A 19,949-nucleotide genomic window follows, 5' to 3' on the forward strand; every position below is an offset into this window, starting at 1 on the left:
TGGTTCAGGTCATGATCTCACGGTTCATGAGTTTGAGCCCCATGTCGGGCTCTGTGCTGACAGCTCAGAGCCTGGAGCCTGGAGCCTACTTCAAATTCTGTGTCTCCCTCTCTCCCTGCCCCTCCCCCACTCATGCTCACTCTCTCTCTCTCTCTCTCTCTCTCTCTCTCTCTCTCTCTCTCAAAAATAAATAAACATTAAAAAAATATTATGGCCATGAGAGCTACAGTGAACTATGAAACACAATGAATGGGGACATGTGTGAGAAAGAATCTTCTTCCTTTTTGGCTTTCTCTTCTTCCTCATCTCTACCATTATCCTTATCTTGACTTGTGACATTTCCCTTTCTGGAAACAGACTCAAGGTATCATCTTCTAGAACTGCTTTTGGACCAGCACTCATGAGTGTTCTGAAGCTTTACAGACCAGCACACTTTCCTAGGAGGTATTCTGCATCCCGATCATTCCACCCTTGCTGGCTCAGTGAAAGCCCAAATTCTTACAGGTGTAATCTCTGCTATTCAATTCTATACATCGCCTTCTGCTCCACAGCCCCATTGAGGCTGTTGTGCCCTTTGACTGAAAGAAGCATGAGGTGTTGGTCCCTCTTTGTCATATTCCATAAACTTCCTTCCATTGTGAGGAGTATAGAAGCAGGGAAATGGAGAGGATGGAAGAAGTAGAGGCACTTGAAGACAGACAAAAGCACCCAAGCCTTCCATTCTTCCTACTTTAAAAAAATCGTACAGGGTCATTCCTTTTAACACATATTTCACAATGACAAGCTAATGGCCACAACAGTGTGATATAGAAAGAGAGAGAATTCCTTAAACACACACACACACACACACACACAGTTGTTTTAGAAGAGAGTAGAATATAGGTGATAAAGTCACAACACGTGGAATGATGGAGTATTTCAGGGAATCTTTCTGACACTGTAAAAAGAGCACTTTTAGACACCGGCCGGGGTCCTAACCTTGAATAAGATTTTGTGGCTCTTTGAACCTGAGTGTTTTTCATCTGCAAACACTCAGATGTTTGCAAACTCAAAGTTCCGTGTAAGGTGGTCTCTAGGCCCTTATACAAATCTAAAACACCATAACTGTGTCCACAAATTTGTGAAAACAAAGGCCACACATTTTTGGTGACACGATTAGAGCTAGAACAAATGTATTAAAATGGCAGTGGTATCGGTTGCTCTGGAGTTTACTCTTTCTTTGTTATTTTTAATGTCACATTTCATGTATTTTTCTGGCTTTCAAAAGGACCTCTGTAGTCCCCTGTGCTTTTCTCACTTACACTGGCTATTGAACGGTGTGGGAAAGAGGGGCAGGGGTTTGCTGTTCGGGACTTTCTTAGAGACCGTGACCAGGCTACTTTAAACATGAATTTTAATAAAGTCACCATTGGTTTGGTGTTTAGTTGCTGCATTTAATTTATTTGTTAATTACAAATAACTGGTGATGGATTGTGGAAGATGTTTAGTTATCAAAGGGAAGCATAGACTTTAATTAAAAAGTAGAAACTAAAAGCATATCACATCCTACTGAAAACTGTATGTTTCTCCAATGCCAGTCCATGGACTGCTCTTCAGTGGTAAGAAATATAATTCTTTTTTAGCATTTCATCCTCAGCCTAACCAATAGTGGATTCTCAATATTTGTGGAAATGAACTGAATCCCTCTTATCTGTTTCCTAAATAAAAGCCTATTTGAAAAATAAGGCCACTGCGTTTATGTGAGACGGGATGAAGACGGCAAGCAGAATAGATCTTTAATCCTATGAACTCCTTTATCTTGGATTTTTTTCTCTCAAATGCTTTTATGAAGGAATGGATTTTTTTTTTGTAGCTATAAAGTTTTCTAAGAAACTACTGTGAAATCTTTAACAAATAATAATTTTACACTGTACAGTTCATCAATAAAATCAGTTATGGAGAATTATGTAATAAATTACATATGAAATGTACTTGGAAGTAACAACACTCTGAGGTATCACCTACGCATCACATTCGAGCTGAGGCAGACAGGTATACTGTTTATTGAATAAACAACCACAATGGACAAGCTGAGAGGGGACAGACATTCAAGAAGTGTTTTTGTCTCTTGTTACCAGTGCTCCAGAATTGAGGTTGTTTAAACCAAGCAAACACTTGTTGAGACAGTATTAGGTTGAACCATAACAAACTACTCTTTATGTAGGTGAAACATAATTGGATACTGGCACGTTCACATGGCGACAGAGATCCTGTTCCCAACCAAACTGAAGTCAGGTTTCTCTAAACACTCTATCAACTATGTTCCATCCTTGGGTGTGTCCTCCCAGAGGCCACTCTTAGGAAGAGTCTTGTCAGGTCAGGTTGATTTAGTCAGAATCCCCCACCCTCAATATCCGATCTTCCCCCTCCTCCTTCAACACCCCCCAGTGAGATGTCATTATCCTGGCCTGCCTTCAGCAAAGAACCCTCTTAGATCAGTTTAACAAGAATTATCTCACCTTCTTACTCATTTTCCACCCACAGATTCCCCAACCCCACTCTACTCCTTAGCTATAAACTCTCTCTTTTCCTGGTATTCCAAATTGAGTCCAGTTCTATACTGAGGGGCTTCTGTTTCCCTCCATTGCAGTATTTCCTGATTGAAATCTCTTTTTACTGCTTTAGTTAATTTCTGTCCAGCTCTGGTTTTCTTTAACAGTGATTCCATCTAAATCTGTGTACATAAAGCAATGTAGAAAGTAGGGGATTCCAAAGATGAATATAGTCTTTACTGCAGTAACACATTTATACTCGGTTTTATTTGATTGAGGATATGAGGGGACTTACCAAAGATGAACAATAAAATAGAAAAGAAACAGTTAGTTAAGAGGGAAGCTAAAAAGTATATGGAAATTAAAGACCAGAGAAACTTTAAATTATGCAGATCCTATGCACTCATCACTAGTAAAGCTGATTCAGAATATGACTGTGAGTTTCCTAGCAGCCAAGACTAGGGAGAAACAGTGAAAATAACACTGATTTTGCATGTAAGTGAAAAGCCTGCAAAAACAAGGTTTATGTCACATATGTCTAAATCACACATGGAAATGAGTGATGTGTTTAATAAATATATTTAATATCAGGAAGATAATATTTTTTGTTATTATTTTTGTTCTTTTGTGGTGGTGGTAGTGATAGTGGTAGTGTTTATTTTATTTTATTTTATTTTATTTTATTTTATTTTATTTTATTTTAATTTCCTAATGAGATACAAGCGAACAAGGATCCAAAGGGGGAATTTTGGAAAATTTTAGGGAGAATATATCATTTGAATTTTTATTTTATTTTACTTTATTTTATTTTATTTTATTTTATTTTATTTTATTTTATTTTATTTTATTTTAATTTCCTAATGAGATACAAGCGAACAAGGATCCAAAGGGGGAATTTTGGAAAATTTTATGGAGAATATATCATTTGAATTTTTATTTTATTTTATTTTATTTTATTTTATTTTATTTTATTTTATTTTATTTTATTTTATTTTAATTTCCTAATGAGATACAAGAGAACAAGGATCCAAAGGGGGAATTTTGGAAAATTTTAGGGAGAATATGTCATTTGAATTACATTCAAAAGTGTATAGGATAATGATACTTAACACACGTAATATTTAATGTGTACAAGACGTCCTTCTAAATATTTCATATTATTAGCTCATTAATATTTTGAGGTAAGAAAGATTATTTCACATTTTACAGATGCGGAAACTGAGGCATCAGGCAACTAAGTAACCTGCCCAGGACCACACAGTTGGTAAGTGCCAGATCACGTTTCAGAGCTGGCAGTTTCAAGCCCATACTCTCCCAAGCTACCATTCTGCCCCTCTTATCTCTCTACCGTCTTACACGTTTATAGGCCTTTAGAAGGAACTTAGAAAGCGTGCACCCAGCATCACCCACCACACACCCAAAGGTAGGAAGCGAATGCATGTGACCCTGATGAAGAGGTGTTTATACTACACGGTGTTGCCAGGCAACAGGCACTTGGAATAGATGTGGAGGCAACTTAGCAGGTTGTGGAATATGGTGGTTAGGAACATGGGTTCTGAAGCCAGAAAGACCGGGGTTTGAATTCCTTCAATTTACTGCCAAGAAGATCCAGGATGTTTTCAAATCTCTTGTAGCCTCAATGGCCTCAGTCTTAAAAACAGGACAATGATTTCTCTCTCACCAACTCTGTGCATGGATTACATGATAACAATGCATGAAAAGTGTTACTTAGTGTATTGTCTGGGAGCTTGCCACAAAGGGTACCAGGGAGGGTGGTGGTGATAATTAGGCTGGAGGAACAAGTCCTCAAACAAGGATGAATGAGCCCAGTAATCTGAAACTCTAGGAGTTGGGTAGAGAGCATCCATGTTGATCCATCCAGGTATGTACCGGTTGATTGAGAGACTACCAAGCCCCAATATTTATCAATGGGCAAAGAAGGAGCAGAAAAATGAGCCTTCATCATTATTTCAGAGCGCTTCCTTTTATAAACTGGAAAGAAAAATTACAGGGGCGCCTGGGTGGCTCAGTTGATTAAGCGTCTGACTCTCAATTTCAGCTCAGGTCATGATCTCATGGTTTGTGAGTTTGAGCCCCTGACCATGTATAGAGCCTCCTTGGGATTCTCTCTCTCTCTCTCTCTCTCTCTCTCTCTCTCTCTCTCTCTCTCCCTGCCCCTCCCCTCCCCATGCTCTCTCTCTCTCTGTCTTTCAAAATAAATAAATAAACTTTTAAAAAACTTTAAAAAATTACATAGCCCCCTCCAGGTTTAGCATACCCATTTTATGGGTGTCATCAAATTACAGGGCATGATAGCTGAAGGAGTGCAAAGAGTTGAACCAGTCCAACTTCTCCATCCCAGAGTACTTGGAAAATCAGGCTTAGAGAAAAACAAGCTACTCAGACTTCTAGGGCCAGTTAATGGCAGACCTAGCCAGTACCTCTTTCTCCAAGGTTCTTTTTCCTGCTTAGTTGGCCTCACTGAAGCACTCATTCACTGCTCATGATTAGGGAGGGGTGTCCTGGGCCAGGCGCTAGGGATACAGAGATGAGTGTGCTTTTTCCTTCATACCTTAGGGAGACCTGAATCCCTGAAGCCGACTTGGAAGAAAGAGAAAGGATTGATCTGCAGAAGCTATAGTGATATTCACTAATTTTATAAGAATCATCAAGAGCCACCCAACCTTGTGTGGCATGAGGAATGGTCAGGAAATGGTCATGGTCATGGCTTATGGAAAAGGTTAATGGTTGTGCAGAGAAAGAATAAGGTAACTAGGAGAAGAGGAAGAGTCTGCTTTTTCCAGAGGGGGGTCTGAAAAGCAATGAACTTAGCTATGCCCACTTAGAAAGCACAGACCCCACCCCCGGGGAAGAAGTGAGACACTTCATCACAAAAGCACGGGCCAGATGCCTCTTGATAGCAGGACCCACTACCTTGCTCCCAGTTCTGTGCTGAAACAGGACTACTATTAATTGTTTTCTAGATGAAGAACCCTTAGTACAGAGAAATCAAATAACCTTTCTGTGGTTTACAATGACTACCAGAAGTTGGATTCAAAACTCAGGCATCCTGGCTCCAGATTCTGTACACAATCCTAACTGTTCTAACTACTGCACAGTATCCTTCTGTGAAATCAACTTGCATGTGAATCTATCTCAATTAGAAACACAATTCCAGAGAAAAGCATTGAAGAAGTTCAGTTTGGCAAAGGAAAGCAGAATGTGTGCATTTAAGTTTATTTTAGCTTATACAGTCAGAATTTATTTGATAATTTTAACTACATGCTAATTCTTAAAATGATCAGAAAATGAGCCAGGTCTTGATTTTTTAACAGTAATTTTTCTGACAAAATTGTAGGATCAAATGAAACGAAATCCTTCACTTTGCATTTCGCTTTCATATCATGATTAGGAGGAAGGTAATTTTTGTAAAAATATTTGAGAGATTCATCATTTCCCCCTTAGGCTTCTCCTAATCCTTTGATATTCAAATATTTCTCTTTTGAAGCTTCTAATCATCTTCCTTGTTGATTTTCTCTTTTCCAATTGTTAATTGGTCTAACTCAGCCTAATCCTCCTTTGCCAATGGCTCAGAATGCGATTCCTGAGAAGCCCGGCATCACTTTCCTCAAATCCGTGGCACTCTGCAGCTTTCCCAGGATGATAATTTCATTTTGCATTGTATTCTCACCATGATATGGGTGCTCAACATATTTTACAAAACCAGCGATGGTCTAAACAACAGCAGTTCTTTTGACACAATGGGAAGAAACAGGGTAAATACGTTGGTGGAGACTAATTTTACAACAACTAGTGTTTTGCATATTTTTAGGTGGCAAAGGCTTTTTTTTTTGCACTACCATCACTGTCTAAATTCAAGTAATGAACACTCATATCCCAAGGATCCCACATATATAAAGGTACCTTGCAATTCCCCAGGGTTCCAGAGCTGGCAAAGGAGGAAACAAGAGACCCCATCTGCTCAGTTTGAGAAGTAGAACATCTTGGGAAAAGAGGCAGGAAAAAGATTTTATAAATAGAGTTGTATTTTCTATGTACATTCTGCATATGGAATACAGCTCCTAATAATATATTTCACCAAGTTTATGGGAAGAAAAGATTTTTTCCTGTACTTTGATGACTTAGTACATGCTGTGAGCTGCCCAGACACAGTGTTTTTCTAGGGAGTTGAACTGCATGCAATCCCAATGATTTTGTTGAAGTTTCCATTGCCTAGAGTGGATAAAGGACTTCTGAAATTCAGCACCTCCCAGGCATCGTCCTTCTCCCAGGGAAAAATAAATAATTAGTTCTGTCTCCTTAATCTGCAGCTTTCTTGTGGAGCTGGGGAGCCGACACTTTCATGAAGAAACTTTGAACAACATCAGTGCTACCTACTGGTAAGTCTGGGTTTAGAGGTCATCCCAAGAGTGCAGTCAATTCCTTGTTGTCAATGAAGAGAAGTAACAGGAATCTATTCTTCAATTCAAGGAGAGTAACACTGGTGGAGATGTTCTTTCTCCCCTGCTATGCCCAGAGCCTTTCTTCAGAGCTGGTTTGTGTGCAAAGAGCTGGCCATCTGTTGTGTCTAGGGATGCAGCGCGTATGTCTGAGTGCAGGAGAAGAAATGCAGACTCTCAGCTTTACAGAACTGAGTTCCAGAATTTCTTGTGTCTCAGGAGCTTCCTGGAGCCAAGAAGTAAAGGAACAATTGTTGTCAATGGACTGTTCTTTCGGTTTACATCTTAGCCTTGGAATCCATAAAAACCCTCTATTCCCAGCACATGAGTCAATTCTGTTCAAATCCACACATTTTTATTAAGCTTGGTATTTTGCACCAGCCACCGTGAGAGTCACATAAACACACATGTGCACACACACATCTACACACTAGCTACCATTTTCTGCACATGTTGTATATTCCACTCATCGTGGTAAGAGATTTATGCCCCTGCCTCTTTCAAGTTTTGCACAAACTCCTGCAGGAAGATCTTTCTATTCCTGTTCTACAAAAAGGACATTGAGGCTAAGCAGGGTTAGGAAACATACCTAAGCTCACAGAGCTAACCTACTGTGAAGAACTAGAATTTGAAAGCAGGTCACCTTGGTTTCAACACCTATAATCTAACACCTATAATCTAATTTTATCTCTTGTATATATGTATGTTTGTGTGTTTAGGTATGTAATACGATAAAATATTTGAAAGGCATACCATGCTGATTACTGTGATGGAGGTGAAAACAACACCCCGTTGGGAACGGAGAGGTATAAAGATTCACTGAAGTCTGAACTTACAGATTCTCAGGATTAGAAGGAACATCAGATGGCCTTAAATTATCCTGTACTGAAATATTCTGTACTGATTAGTAATCAGGAAGGGTGACTCCAAAATCTATTTCAACTCTGAGATATTATGATCTTAATTATTACATGATATCAGGTGGTGCTTCTCAGTTTAGAGTATCTTGGCATGGATGTGCCAAGGATCAATTTTACAGGATAATGAGTATTTCAGAGACTATATAAACAAGAAGGGAAATATTGTTGAATTTAATGCAAAGTGTGTATGACATTTTACCATAAATCAGGAGATTTCAAAAGAATTTTGCACTTTTAGAATCCATTTTGAACTATACTTCCCCTAGATTCTTATGAGTACATTTGTATTCTCTTTAGTCATAAGATTTTCCTTGGGGGAAAGATTTTCCTTGCTTCCTTGGGAGCAAGCTGTAGAGACCCTATGCCTCAGATCATCCCACTGTCATTTCTAATTCACGGAAAGTATGTCCACAGTTTGAATTGAGATGTCCCTTTCCTTGCAGCTCTAAGTTCTAAACTTCCCCTATGGAAGTGGCCAATCCTTTTACTAACCATGGTTTTCAGAAGAAGCCACATCTTCTCTTTTGTTGTGCCAAAGTCTTAGAGCAGTTTTTATCTGTGCAGTCAAATTGCTCATCAACCATATTCACATCATTTGACCAGTCAGACACATCCAGAACCCAGATCACACAGCTTTCCTGGTACAAAACCAGTATTCAATCGATTCTGTGATGCAGAGAAGATCATTCCCTTCTGGGGCCCAGTCTCTTTTTCTGGGCAGTATAGAAGATACAGACTGTTCATGTCTAACATTTATGGCTATGGATCGTGAACAGCAGCTCAAAGGTAAGCCATTGCTAAGCGCTTGGCATTTTCCTTAAACAGAGGGTCCTACTGCACTCCTATGCTTGCTTTAAAATAACTTAACATCTCCTAGCACCTCTGAAATGAACCGGGCCTTTGATTCCATAGTAAGCCCTACAGACTTATATTTTGGCTGTTTAATTTCTGTGAATAAATATCAGAGGTGAGCAACGTCGTAAAAACAGCATCTCAAGTAGGATGAGCATTGTTTACTTCAATAAAGAATCTGAACAACAAGCTAGGACTGCCTAGTCACCACTGATATTTTGGAGGGTGTCAGAATGCAATGAAAAGTTAATAAGTTAGAACACCCCACATCCCAGGGTTTCATACTCTCCACCATGGCTAAGTAGCTTATGCACACCGATCATCCCTGGCTAAAGAAAGCACAGGCACAAACTGCCCCCGGTCCCATTGTCCTGCCCAGTCCAGCCTCCTCCTGCTTCTAGAGGCCTCCTCCCTGTTCCTTGAACATGCTTTCATGCCACTGTGCATTTGCAAAGGCTGCTTTCTTTGCCTCAAATGCTCTTCCCCCAACTTGGCAAATTCCCTATTCATCCTTCATGATCTAGATAAATTGAGCCCGAGCTTTGGAGACACAGAGCTGGGTTTGAATTCTTATATTCTAATAGGTGTGTGGCTTAGGTAAACCACCTCTGAGTTTGTAAATTGAGTGCAACAATAATTACTATGCTATGTAATTGCTGTGATTAGCACATTAAATATAATTTTTTCAAATTGTTAGTAAAATGCTTATCACATAGTTGATGTGGGTTATTTTTGTTATTATTAATAGTTGTTATTTTGTTATTATTAATAGTTTTTTCATGGGATTATAAATGGTATCTGTCTCACTCCTAATTCCTTGTTCTTAATTATTACTCAATAATAACCGTTTTATTATTTGGAATTAGGAATCTACAAACTTTCTACAAGGGGTAGGATAGTAACCATTGTAGGCTTCGTAGGTCATAAGGTCTTTGTGAGCCCTGCTGGTGCAGCATGACGCTGCATTTACTGGGCGAACATTCCACAGGATATGTAAACATCAAATCATCATGTCATACACCTGAAACTAATGTAAGGTTCCTTGTCAAGTATATCTCAATTTTAGAAAGCTCACATATGCATAAAAAGGAAAAGAAGTATAATCTCATTGGGTTAATACAAAAAAGAATGGGCTAGAGAGTTTTGAGCTCTGATATCAAATACCAGACTTCATTCATCTTGTGATGCCCAGCATCTAGCTCATGCCCAGCATCTAGCTCAGGTGTCTTTAAACGATGACCCGTGAGCCAAATCTGGCTCTCCCCCTGCTTTGAAAATAAAGTTTTATTGGAACACAGCTATTCCCATTGGTTTATGTACTATCTGTGGTTGTTTTTGGACAAAAAGCAGAGTTGACTACACTGGTTGATAAAAGAGACCCCATGACCTTCAAAGCCTGGGACGTTGCCATCTTGTCTTTTTTCAGAAAAAGTTTTTCAGCCTAGCTGAATGCTTGGCATCTATTTGTTGAATGAATCGAGAGTGACCAGAAGTAACCAGACCAACAATCTGGCCTCAGGACCTTGTAAGCTTCAGTGAAAACAGATGGGAGGAAGCAGGAGTCATAGATCTCAGAAGATTCATAGATGTCAGAGAACCAGCAAGAGTGGTCATGGTGTAGAGGGTTGTGAGCATTGGTTTTAGGACTAAGACTAGTATCCCGTAGAGCTGTTCTTTTCTCTCTATTAGATATTGATGGACCTGGCTATGTCCAAAAGGGAAAATCAAGGCCCAGAGAAAGGAATAGCTTGCCCAAGGTCATATGCCTAGTGCAGCACCAGGTGGGGCCAGGCTGGTTGCAGTTCAGCGCCTTAAAAGTAACATATGCCCCTGATGGAGCCCTACGCCACAATGCTTGGATCACCCTCAAAATTCTATGGTTATAGTAGAACTTCTAAGACCCTGAAATGTTTGTCTTTTATTTGTCCATCGGCATCTTCATGGCCTATGGTTCAAGATGATCAGCTTATGGTGTGCTTATTTTTGTAATGACTACCCATAAAAATTTAAAAACACATTAGAGCATTTCACAGATGAGCAAGTCTATGACTGATGAGGCATGAAATTCCCATTTAACCATAGTTGACCAATATTATTCTCTACCCTGGCCCCCTTTTCTAAAGCCCATCATACTATAATAAGGTACTTGTGATAATTCTTTTTGGAAGGTTTTTATGTTGTTTAGATATCCCCCTTTTTAGCTCACAATATCACCATGCTACTTTGGGGTATCAAAGACAAAGTCTTATTTGATCATACCCAGTTAATTAGTTCATGTGGAACCACTTTTAATCAAGGATAAACCATTTTTCAGTTTTGCACTGTCCAGCTGCTACCCTGACTATCCCCTACATCATTTATCAACAACTGTCTCTCCTAGTTAACCAGAGATCCCGTTTCTTGAAGATGTCCAAAGAATGTGAACACTTAGCAGTTGAATTGAAGCTGGAGGGAAAAATAACATTTCACATTTTTAAGTGTATTTGTTTATTTTGAGGTGGGGAGGCAGAGAGAGAGGGAGAGAGAGAATCCCAAGTGGGCTCTGTGCTGATAGCGCAGAGCCTGATGCGGGGCTCGAGTCCATGGTACCATGGGATCATGACCTGAGCCAAAATCAAGAATTAGAAGCTTAACCAACTGAGCCACCCGGCTCCTCAAAAAATTCACATTTATACAGAAATTTCCACTGCAGGCATTTTGGTGTATGCATAAATTGTAAACTTTGCTCTCTGGAGCAAATACAAGCTATCTATCCATGACATGTCTCATATGATCTGAGAACTGACTACTCAGAGGTATCTAGCTCACTCTTTCTGAGTCCCTCTTCCTGCCAGTGCACACCTTTATCTAATGCATTAGGCTCTCTAAGCAACCCAGCAACCCCACATGTTCCTTAACCTTGCAAAGGACATTTCCAAAAATGAAGAATTCAGCCTCTCTGAAGGTTTCACATTTGCCTGCTAGGAAATCTGATCCTATAAGAGTTCTACCTAAAGTCCATACTCTTGAAGTCTCAGTGGTCTTTATCCTGACTTCTAGGGCCAAATCAAGCAAGTCTTCTCCCCTTAGGATGTAAATCATCTTTACAGGATTGGGAATGACTCTCACACCTCTCTCTCTGTAACGTCTCTCCCTTCAAGTCTTGTATCTCCAGTCCAACCACCCATGACAGTTAGTTTGAAGTCCCAGGCCACCTCCCACAGACATAATCCCACTCACCAGTGCTCTCTAAGAGGGCCTAAATATATTGCTTCATTTATCAGGTGTCATATTAGGCAGTAATTGGATTTGATTGTGTGGTTAAAAGGAACAATACACACATGCACATCTAGTCTTTCCATGGGAACATTTGTTCTAGATTCTGGAGTCTAGAACTGGATGAGCTTTACTAAGACCATACATATCTTTTGTTTTGTTTTGTTTTTCATCTGCTTCTGTATTTCCTTTATCTTTATTTTCTCCAACACTCTTCATTTTTTATAAATGATAATAAAATTGCTATGCCCAAAAGTAATAGAATAACTTGCCTGAGTTCATGCTGTGAAATGACATATCCTTGCAAGTATTTAAAGCTAAGAAAATAATATTTAAGTAGAGTCACTGTGTGCCAAGTACTTTGAACATGTTTTCTCATTCACTCTTTGCAGAAAGCTCCATACTTTCATTCCTATTTAACAGATGGTGGGACTGAGGCTAGGAAAAAGGAAATCTTCACAAATGCTCAACGGAAGTAAGCCTAGACCTTAGTCATTTTTCTGGAAGACCACTCTGCCCTTCAACTCAGAGTCCTATTTAAATCGTGGTCCTCTCAACCTTAGGCCAATGATGCTGCTTCTTTCTGAGAGAAGTAATTATTCATCTTTTCCCGTAATTATAAAATCCTAGAGCAGTAAAAGACCATATGGAGGCTGTCGAGTCCAACTTGATTACTAAGAAGAAAAATATGCTCTAATGTTGGGTTTCTGCATAACTCAGTTTCCTTTCTACTTTCACATGTAGCATTCTGTATTTTTGTGAAGTTTAATATCTTAGATTAAAAAGAATTCATCATCACCCTCGCCGGAACAGGTTGTGTCAATTTATGACATCATGGTCACCATAGCAACAGCTGGGAGTTAGCAGCATATTGCCCTCAGTTAGAGATCATGGCAATGAGTTAACAAAGTATGGCAGCTTCAGATGCTGATGTGAACGGGAAGGGAAGACGTGGAAAAGGAGGAACAGGTGTGCTACTTTTCCTGCCAGCGTTTCTTAGACCTGAGATGAAGTGGGAGTGAACATGTGAATAATCCTTAAGGAACAAAAATAAATCTCCTACTCACTAGCCAATAAAGAGAAGAAGAAGGGGAGGGGATAGAACGGAAAGTAAAGTATTCTGGTGTCCTATTTCCAAATGTCAGAGTGTCGAAAAATCTCAGTCCTTTCTCTGCCTTTTGTCCTTGATCTTGCAGCCTATCAGAAAGATCAGGGGATTCAATAGACCTGGGTGGAAATTTTTGACTCTACCATCTATGAGCTTTCCGCACTTGAGAAAGTTACCTAACCTTTTGAATCTCAGTGATTTCATCTGTAAAAATGGTGTGACCTTTGCATCCTGAGAGCGTCAAGAAAGTGAAAAGGTAATGCAGCTGAGGCAGCTGACGTAGAAGGCCCTCAGTTTACCTTTTTTCTTTCTAGGTGGTGCAAATTTAGACTTACAAAAGAGGATAGTCAGTGGTAGGCACATGGATGGCCACTGTACCCAATTATACTTTTCTGCATGTTCGAACTATTCCATTATTGTTTCACTTCTAAATAAAAATGTGTAATTTAAGTCCCACTTAATGTAATAGGTATCAATTCTAGATATACTTTACTCTGTGAGCTTGGTCAAACCCCTTCGCGTCTCTAAGCCTTAAAATTGTATGAAGAGAAGAATAGATTTTTATGCTTCTGTTATTCTTGGCTATTTATATCACACCTTGATTCCATGTAGTTGTTAAACATGCCTTTCTACACCCATGGATTTATCCATCGCTGTAACTGCGATATTGAAATTGGATATTTACTTCTATTCTTCTTTGTTTAATGAATATCTTTCTAATTAGACTTTAGCAAGTAGATTTTGCATGTGTTTTCCTTCTTGTACCTCCAGGTTTCTGGCACTGTATCTTGCACAGAGAAGGTGCTCAATATATACATTTGTTCAATAAGCAGATGTCGAGTAGATATCATTATTTGAGATAAGCACTTACAATGTTTACAAAATATTATTGAATACCTCTGAGTCCACTCACTAAATTAACCCAAAGTGTCTATATATATATGTATATATATATGTATATGTATATACATATATATATATACATATATATATGACTTTGTCTACATCTCTGCCTTTCAGTCTTTTGTCCTTGAGTCTCTGTCTCAAGCTGAGTCTGCTTCTCTCTGTGTCTCTCTTTATCTCTCTAAGTAGGCCTGCCATTCTCTTCTTTCTGTACCTTTCAAACTCTCCCTTCCTGTCTTCTACACTAGGTCTCCCCTTTTCTGCTCTCTGGTCTTTAGAAGATTTTTCCTTGGGACTCCCCTGCCGACATAATTCTATGTGAGTTACATTCGTTTGCAAAACCTTTCACTGCATGAAGATGTTCTATTAGTAAAAGTTCATTTTTTTTTTGTCCCCGACAGAGCATCATACATCACTAAGTCCATAGAGTCATTAGCTATGAAATTAATCAGGGTGGAGGAAAGCAGAATAAAATCCTCGACCTCCGTGAAGCTCACCGTGTCTCAGGCTCAGCTGTGCCTACCCTACAGGACCCAGCCCTCTCAGGACCCCTTGGCCATTCCCGCTTCTGAAGGGGCACAGTGAGGGAGGCTGTTATTCACCCCAGCAGATATTATGCTACTGCTGCTCAGGGACAGAACAGGGGACCAGAGGAATGGAGAGTTGAATAACTCGAATATAAAATATCCCACCTGGGAGCTCCCGTTACTGTTTTGAGAGAAAGTGTTTATCTGCCAGAACCTCTTTCAGTTTAGGCGGAAGGTTAACTGCTCCCACCCTTAGGGGATAAAGAAGAGAGTGTTTTCACATCACTGCCCTGCCTCGTGTATAACATTTAGGGAATGCTGCCTTAAGATTATGATATGATTAGGAATACAACAAGGAAGCAGAATGCACATAAACGTCTAAGAAGCACTTGATCTCTGTGTAAATTATGTTCATTGGCTATTATCTTGGTCTTAACGCTCTCTGGGCCTCAGTTCCCATGTCAATAAAATGGAAATAATGATGCCCACTCTCTATTTCCCTGACAGAGTTGTGACAAGAGAAGAAAAGAATAATATTAACAGTGAGATATTAAAATGACCGTTTTATTTCTTAAGATTCTCAAAAGTTTACTTGGTCAAACAAAACCACATGTTGGGTTTCAAAACAAAACGAAACACGTGACCATTCATCACACACATTGCGTCCACCATGTGGATAGGAAGATCAGCTGTCATGTGACAAAGAGAATACTGGTCACAGCGCCTCTCTGCACTGACGATTCGTGTGACCTCAAGTCTGTGAGCTTCATTTATGTATCGGTGAAATGAAGACAGTGGAGGTTACGTATCAGGGTGTTGCTATAAGTCCTGAACATCCACCTGCCTTTATTTCATCGGAAAATAGCATTAGCTAAACATTATGTTCCTGATTGTTTCAGTGTAACTGTATAATCTTTACGGGATGGATACGGTCTAGTATGCTATTCTCTCGTCACTTTTCTCTCTCCTAGATATTTGCCTCAGTTTTTCTCTGGAATCCGTCATTCGTCAGCTTTTACTCAGTTTCATGTGCTGTGTGAAGTAGCGTACTCATTTACTCCTCTGAACAGCTGTGTCAGAATTAGGCATTATCTCCGGTACACTGAGAGTTGGCAAAAAGTTTCCTGTAGTTAGTAAGCTGGCGGCCCGGGATCCAAGCTCATCATCATTCACCTCCAAAGTCAGAGCTCATTCCTCTTTATCCCATATCTTCTCATCAGGCTTTCTCTGGGAGCTGTAGAAGCTCTGAATCTCCTCTGGGATCTGAGATGGGTTTGATGTTCAGGTGTAAGGCACGAGCGAGTCTAAGGTCAGGTTGGATTTCCAAGCAGCAGCTGATGTGCTTGCTTTTCTTTCTTGTTCTTTCAAATGCATCATAACACACAGCCCAGCAGGTGACCAGAAGCCTGCAACTGGTAAATTCTAATAGTGGTAATACTATGCATCAGTATGGTGCCTTTCATCTGGAGGCATCTGAGGACGTCCAACATTAATTAAACTTCACAGCACCCTCCTTCTTTAAGGTCAGGGCTGTACCGATTTTAAAGGGAGATAAACTGAGATGATATTGACTCTCCTAAAGGAAAAATCACGGTGGATTATTTGTCAGAAGACTTTTTAGCAGATGATAGAGGCCCAGTCTCTAGGTCAACTGAAACAATCGTTTCATAAGTGTGTCAGAGAAAACACCAGCTGTGAAGTCAGTAGAGTATGGTCTGACATTTTCATTTTTATCAGGGTGAGTAGAGTGAAGCCACTTCTTTTCATTTTCCATGTACCCATCAGTAAAATAAGGGAGCTGCTGGCCACTGCCTTACTTAGCATCATTTATGCTTATGGAAGCATTGTCCTTAATCTGCCCAGTGTCCTAAATGGCGTCTCATGAACTTATGCCACCAAGATGTTTGAGAATTGACTCAGGGATGGAGTGGGGTTGTTAGGAAGCTTATGACATGAAAACTCCCAGGACCTACCCCAGTGATTCTAATTTGGTAAGTCTGAAATGGGTCTCAGAAATGGAAAAATTTTAAACACTCCTCAAATGTTGTGATGCAGCCAGCTTGGGACCCACTGAAAGCCAACCTTTGTTTTGACCTTTGTATTTTCACTCTTTATAGTGAGACTTGGTCCTGCCCCATCTGCCCCCTGCCCCACATCCTTCTCCCATCCCAATTACTGCCCCAGATTTCACCTTAAAATATGGATTATCTGCTCATTCTCAACAGCAATCTAAGAAAAAAAAAAGTTTTTATTGAGGTAAATTGTAGGCAACCCACTTACGTTGATATACCAGAAGGTTCCAAAGGAAATTTTGATTATACAGCAGTAACAGATCATCACTTACTGTATGCCAGGCACTGTTAATTATTTTTACATTTACCAACTGATTTGATCTTTACAACAGTCTAATAGATAGATAACCCACGTTCTTATCCTTACTCTATAGGTGAGGATACTAAGGCACAGAGGTTAAGTAATTTGTCCCAAGATAATGCAGTAGAGCTCCAGACAGTATGGTTCCAGAGTCTTTCCTCCCAAGCCCTATTTATAATATCTCAAACAATCCAGAGAATAGAAATGATTCCAATAATCGCATACTATGAAGTACTTAAAATACTGAGACCTTTAAGAATCTGATGAAAATTATGAAAACCTCTCCCAGAGAACATTGGCTGCCATTTGGAATGGCAACAGACTTACTTCTGTGGTTTTGGGTGAAATTATAAAGACAGCACATTATGATTAAAGACAAAGGAAGTGACATTTTTCTTCTTTTCTTTTTCCAGTTTATTTATTTTGAGGGGGAGGGGCAGGCAGGGGGAGAGAGAGAATCACAAGAAGCCTCTGCACTGTCAGCACGGAGCCCCACAAAGGGCTCAAACTCTCAAACCACACAAGATCATGACCTGAGCTGAATCCAAAAGTCAGATGCCTAACCGACTGAGCTACCCAGGTGCCCCAGGAACTGACATTTTTAATAATCAGACCTGTTGGAGATTTTGATAGAATTGGACTTCTTAAGGAGGTAGTGAGCTAACTAACCATTGCAAGGGGTTCTCAAAAAAAAATGCTGAGTGGCAAATTCAGAGAGATGCTACTAATGGAATTTTTCTGTAATAAATCAATTGCCTTTCTGGGAAAAGAAAAAAATACAACTTAACATTCTCTAAAGGAGGTTACCAAAATAGAGTCTCAGTAACATAGTATCTATGTTATTCAGTATATTATAGTAGTGAAAATATTACTAGTTACATGAAAAACCTAGAAAATGTGACCCCAAACCTGGAAACTGGCCCTGATACAACCCAGCTATTGAAATTAGCAAAAAAAAAAAAAAAAAGAATTTAAGGCAACTATCATAAAAATGTCAGGATTTAAAGGAGTATGGACATAATAAGTGAATCTCTAGCAGAGATTTTTGTTTCTAGAAACAAAAATATAATATCTAAAATGAAAAATTCACTGATCTGGTAGAATAGAAGATTGGAAACAGTCCCAAAAGAGATGAGTGAACTTGAAGATATAATAATAGCAATTAAAAACAGCAGGACAATATCAAACACTGCAACAGGCATATAATAATTTGAGTATAAATAAGAGATTATGGGACAGAAAAACAATGGAAGAAATAATGGTGGAATTACCCCCAAATTTGGTGGAAGGTATAAAGACACAAATCCAAGAACATCCAAAAGGGAAATGAGAAAAATTCCCCCGAAAGGATAAAAGCGAGGAAAATGACATCTAGGAACATTATAGTTAAACTATCAAACATTTAAAAAAATATATTGAATGAATCCAAATAAAAGGACACATCAGATGTGGTAAAGAAAGGATGTAAATGATCGCTGATTTCTCACCGGAATCAATGGAGAACGCAAGATGACATCTTTCAAGCACTGGGGATGGGAGTGGGAAACTGTCAAGCTAAAAGTCCATAGCCAGTGAAAATATCCATGAAAAATGGAGGCAAAATGAAGATATTTTACATTTTTTTTTTAAATTGAGATAATTTGTCTCCTAAAGCTGGAATTCAAGAAAGGCTGAAGGAAGTTCATCCTGCTAAAGGAAATTGACAGATTTTTAGAAAGCGGTAGTGGTAAGCATAAGGGCAAACAGAAAAGACAATTTTTGAAGTTTTCTTAGTATATTTCAATGCATATGGTTATTTAAGGCAAAAATTATGCCACATAGATATTGCACACATATTAGGTACAAGACATAAAAAAATAAGATGGTAAACAGAACTCCACTGTTGCAAGGACCTTTCACTTTACTGGAAATAGTGACATTAAGTAGAGTGTCATAACTTAAGGGTGCATATTGGAATCCTTAAGGCAATCATTACCAAAAAAAAAAAAAAAGTGAAGAGGTATAGCTGAAAAGCCAATAGAGGAATTAAACTTAAATGCTAGAAAATATTTGATTAACCCAAATGAAGGCAGTAAAGGACAAATAGAAAAGTAATAAGAAAAGGGTAGATGTAAATCCAACTATGTGAATAATAATGTTAAATCTAGACGAACTCAGCGTGACAATTAAAAGGTTAAGATTATCAAACTAAATAAAAAAGCAAGACGCAATGCATCAGGGAGTACTTCAAATATGAAGTCGCAGGTAGTTTGAAAGTTAAAAGATGCAATAAAAACACGACGCACACATTAAGATGAAGAAAGTTGAAGTGACTCTATTAATATCAGACAAAATAGAGTTCAAGACAAGGAGCACTTTAATTTTAAAATTGTTTCAGATGTGTAGAGAAATTGTGAAGTGCTTTTAAGAATTTTTGTATACTCTGCACCCAGATTCTCCACATGTTAACCTCCACTCCTCTCAATATCACTCTTCCTGTGTCTCTTTTCCTCTTGTTCCTCCTCCCTCTCCTTTCCCTTCCCTGTGTGACAATCTGTCCACACACACCCAGCCCTGCAGATTTTGTTTTTCCTGTGCCCTTTGGGAATATGCTACATACATGATTCTCATTTACACTTACATATTTCATTGTGTGCTCCCCCAAACCAGCACACTCTCTTACAGAAACAGGAATACAATGATAAAAATCAGGAAATCAACATTGCTACCATATTATTACCTAATTTACAGATCCTGTTTCATTTTTCTCAATCATCCCACTGAGGTCTTTTTTTTCCCTTTTTTCTTTTTTCTTTCTTTTTCTTTTTGTTTTCTTTTTTTCTTTTTTTAGCAAGTGTAATTTTTCTTCTCATTGAGAATTTAATCTGGAATTAAATGTTGAACCTAATTATTATATCCCTTTACTTTCCTTTGACGTAGAAAGACTCCTCGGCCTCTGGCCTTCATGACCTTTAGTTTTTAAAAAAATCACAAGTCTTCTTTGGTAGCATACTCCTCAAATTGGATCAGTCTGCTGTTTC

The 19,949-nt window shown here is 39.0% G+C and overlaps 1 long non-coding RNA gene across 1 annotated transcript in view; it reads left to right on the plus strand.

Moving 5' to 3' along the window:
* LOC123381540 overlaps window positions 1–9,483 on the plus strand; it is a 321,455-nt gene extending 311,972 nt beyond the window's left edge. The window contains exons 2-4 of the long non-coding RNA XR_006588642.1: window positions 3,741–3,795; window positions 6,863–6,931; window positions 7,023–9,483. This is a non-coding gene — a long non-coding RNA (uncharacterized LOC123381540). The remainder of the gene's footprint in view (window positions 1–3,740; window positions 3,796–6,862; window positions 6,932–7,022) is intronic.
* Window positions 9,484–19,949: the final 10,466 nt, after the last annotated feature.

This window comes from Felis catus, chromosome D4, assembly GCF_018350175.1.
Source record: "Felis catus isolate Fca126 chromosome D4, F.catus_Fca126_mat1.0, whole genome shotgun sequence".
NCBI classification, from domain to species: Eukaryota; Metazoa; Chordata; class Mammalia; order Carnivora; family Felidae; genus Felis; species Felis catus.